We start from the raw sequence: 4,296 nt of genomic DNA, 5'->3' as shown, positions 1-4,296 counted from the left end.
GGGGAGGGGCGGGGAGGCCCAGAGGGAGGAGAGAGGGTAGAGGGAAGCGGGAGGGACGGGGGAGGTGGGAGGGGGAGCGGGGAGGGAGGAGGGAAGGAGGGAGGTCGACCGAGAGGATAAAGACCGCGAGCCCCTGAAATTTACATGTGTGCCTGGTTCTGGAGGCCTGTGACCCCTTTGTTGTTGTTTAGTGGCTAAGTCATATCTGACTCTTTGCGACCCCGTAGACTGTGCAGCTCGCCAAATCTCCCTGCCCCTCACTATCCCCCTGCTGCTGCTGCTGCTAAGTCACTTAAGTCGTGGCCGACTCTGTTGGACCCCATAGACGGCAGCCCACCAGGCTCCTCTGTCCCTGGGATTCTCCAGGCAAGAATACTGGAGTGGGTTGCCATTTCCTTCTCCAAGGCATGCACGCATGCTAAGTCGCTTCAGTCGTGTCCGACTCTGTGCGACCCCACGGACAGCAGCCCACCAGGCTCCTCTGTCCACCGGATCCTCTAAGCAAGAGTACTGGAGTGGGTTGCCATTTCCTTCTCCACACTATCCCCCTGAGTTTGCCCAAGCTCGCCTCCATTGGATGGGTGATGCCCTCCAACCATCTCATCCTCTGTCCTCATCCCGCTTCACCTGTGGCTTCTTTGCTATAAATCTAAATTAGGCTCTTTTAAAAAGTAGGTGGCTAGGTATTCATACCTGACCTCCCGCCCTCTGCCTTGTCAGGCCACCTGAGAGTGTGATAACCAAGGCAGCTGGCCACAGAGGAAGGCTGAGAAAGGAAACGGGAAGGAATGAGGGTGAAATAAGTGGCAGAGTGAAAAGGAACAGCAGTTTTTTTGACACCATAAGAGTTTCATCCAAAATCTGATGGCCAGAGAGACCAGAGCCTTGCTAATTAAGATGCTTCTAATTGGAAACCTTGTGAATCGAGATTAAGGGTGACCTTTTTCATAAGACATTTTTTCCGCAGAGGGATGATGAGTCAATAATATAAAAAGCCTGCAGCAATAAGGTTTGTGAGACTTAATCTGATTGTTAAAGAGTAATTTTCGAAAAAGGGAAAGCAATGCTCACACAGATATAAAAATGACATGTGTTGAAGATTTTACTTATTCATGAATTAATGAGAACACCAGGCACATGTTAAAATTAGTTCAAAAGAAAGTTTTGGGGAAGTCCACACATATGTGGAGTAAAGGAATGCTGAAAGGAAAATGCAGACGAAGGCAAAACTGGCTTTTTTCCCACAAGACAGAGGCAAAGGTCAGTTTATCTGTCATTTCCAAACAACTTACTGAATTGTAAAATAGCTCTCAGACACTGAAAGACAAAAATCAGACAGCCTGAAGGGTGACCTCTACACAAGCCTATGTTTCCATGGAAACACAAAATTGTTTCTATAAGACTATTTCTAAGCATCTTGTAAGTACCATTTACAAGGAAGGATTAGATGTGACTGATTAGGCATCATTTTTCCGGTATTTGCTGAGTTTTGCTCTCCAAGCATCATTAGTGACTTCTTATTTATTAACACTAGTTAACCAGTCCATTCTAAAGGAGATCAGTCCTGGGTATTCTTTGGAAGGACTGATGCTAAAGCTGAAACTCCAGTATTTTGGCCACCTCATGCAAAGAATTGACTCATTGGAAAAGATTCTAATGCTGAGAGGGATTGGGGGCAGGAGGAGAAGGGGACGACAGAGGATGAGATGGCTGGATGGCATCACTGACTCGATGGACATGAGTTTGGGTGAGCTCCGGGAGTTGGTGATGGACAGGGATGCCTGGCCTGTTGCAATTCATGGGGTTGCAAACAGTCAGACATGACTGAGCAACTGAACTGAACTGAACTGAACATGATGGATTTCATATTCGAAGCTCTATGCATGTCTTGCCAAAACATACCAACCCAGTGCTAAATTGACATAGATACTTAAAAGTAGTTTTTTTTTGTTTTGGTTTTTTAAGTGTCCTCCAGGTCGATGTACACGTGCATGCTCAGTTAGCCTGCCAGGCTCCTCTATCCAGGGGATTTTCCAGGCAAGAATACTGGAGTGGGTTGCCATTTCCTGCTCCAGGGTAACTTCCTGACCCAGAGATCGAACACGTGCCTCCTGCATTGGCAGCCGTATTCTTTATCACCTGGGAAACCTCCAGATCACTCCCAACTAGCAAAGTTGTGTGGCAGATTCAGATTTTACGAGACAGCCTTATAATGTGAAATACACCTCTGCTCCTACCTAAGCTGAAGCTCCAATACTTTGGCCACCTTATGCGAAGAGCCAACTAGCTAGAAAAGACCCTGATGCTGAGAAAGATGAAGGGCAAGAGGAGAAGAGGGCAACAGAGGATGAGATGGTTAGATAGCATCACTGACTCAATGGATGTGAGTTTGAGCAAACCCCAGAAGAGGGTGAAGGACAGGGAAGCCTGGCGTGCTGCAGTTCATGGAATCGGAAAGAGATGGACACGACTGAGCAAATGAATAACAACCACATTCAGAACGGTTTGTATCTACTGTTTTCCCACCTGTTTTCCTAAAATAATCTCCAAGATCCAGCCCACAAGCTTTCTCTTTGTCCTAACTTGCACCTTCCACTTCAGCCTGGCTGCAATTTTCCTTTCTCTGCCTTTCCCTCCCTGTGGTTTTCCCACTTTGGGGAAAGAGCCGCCTTCTCTTTTTCCATTTGTGCAAATCCTTTCCAGCTTTTAAAATTTTTCTCCATGAAGCTTCCCTTAGTGCTACAGCTCTTGATTTTTCCCTAATCAGTTCAGTTCATTTCAGTCGCTCAGTCGTGTACAACTGTTTGCAACCCCATGAATTGCAGCACGCCAGGCCTCCCTGTCCATCACCAACTCCCCGAGTTCACTGAAACTCACGTCTGTTGAGTCGGTGATGCCATCCAACCATCTCATCCTCTGTCGTCCCCTTCTCCTCCTGCCTCCAATCCCTCTCAGCATCAGAGTCTTTTCCAATGAGTCAACTCTTCACATGAGGTGGCCAGAGTACTGGAGTTTCAGCTTTAGCATCATTCCTTCCAAAGAACACCCAGGACTGATCTCCTTTAGAATGGACTGGCTGGATCTCCTTAAAGTCCAAGGGACTCTCAAGAGTCTTCTCCAACATCACAGTTCAAAAGCATCAATTCTTCAGTGCTCAGCTTTCTTCACAGTCCAACTCTTGCATCCATATATGACCACTGGAAAAACCATAGCCTTGACTAAACAGACCTTTGTTGGCAAAGTAATATCTCTGCTTTTTAATATGCTATCTAGGTTGGTCATAACTTTCCTTCCAAGGAGTAAGAGTCTTTTAATTTCATGGCTACAAGCACCATCTGCAGTGATTTTGGAGCCAAAAAAATAAAGTCTGACACTGTTTCCACTGTTTCCCCATCTATTTCCCATGAAGTGATGGGACCGGATGCCATGATCTTCATTTTCTGAATGTTGAGCTTTAAGCCAACTTTTTCACTCTCCTCTTTCACTTTCATCAAGAGGCTTTTTAGTTCCTCTTCACTTTCTGCCATAAGGATGGTGTTATCTGCATATCTGAGGTTATTGATATTTCTCCCGGCAATCTTGATTCCAGCTTGTGCTTCTTCCAGCCCAGCATTTCTAATGATGTACTCTGCGTATAAAAATAAGCAGGGTGACAATATACAGCCTTGACGTACTCCTTTTCCTATTTGGAACCAGTCTGTTGTTCCATGTCCAGTTCTAACTGTTGCTTCCTGACCTGCATATAGGTTTCTCAAGAGGCAGGTCAGGTGGTCTGGTATTCCCATCTCTGTCAGTCTTTTCCACAGTTTATTGCGGTCCACACAGTCAAATGCTTTGGCATAGCCAATAAAGCAGAAATAGGTGTTTTTCTGTATCTCTTTTCTTTTTTCGATGATCCAGCGGATGTTGGCAATATGCACTCCTGAAAAACAATTCCTTTGGCATCTTGGACTACAAACCGGTTCATTGAATCGTGTATTATATTCTAGTTGATGATAGCTTTGCTTTCACAAGTGTAGTAACCCGAGGTTTCTGAAAACAAAGGCTGTGAGTATTCTCTCCTCAAAATACCTGAGTGCCATAAGAGGCTGCTTATTCTTCTCCTCTCCCTGTTGTTGTTGTTCAGTCACAAAGTCATGTCCAACTCTGCAGTTCCGTCCCCTGCCGCACACCAGGCTTTCCTGACCACTATTCCCTAGAGTCTGCTCAAACTCATGTCCATTTAGTCAGTGATGCCATCCAACCATCTCATCCTCTGTCGTCCCCTTCTCCTCCTGCCCTCAATCTTTTCCAGTA

The sequence above is a fragment of the Ovis canadensis genome, chromosome 16 (genome assembly GCF_042477335.2).
Source record: "Ovis canadensis isolate MfBH-ARS-UI-01 breed Bighorn chromosome 16, ARS-UI_OviCan_v2, whole genome shotgun sequence".
Taxonomy (NCBI): Eukaryota; Metazoa; Chordata; class Mammalia; order Artiodactyla; family Bovidae; genus Ovis; species Ovis canadensis.
Note: the sequence above shows the minus strand (reverse complement) of the source record.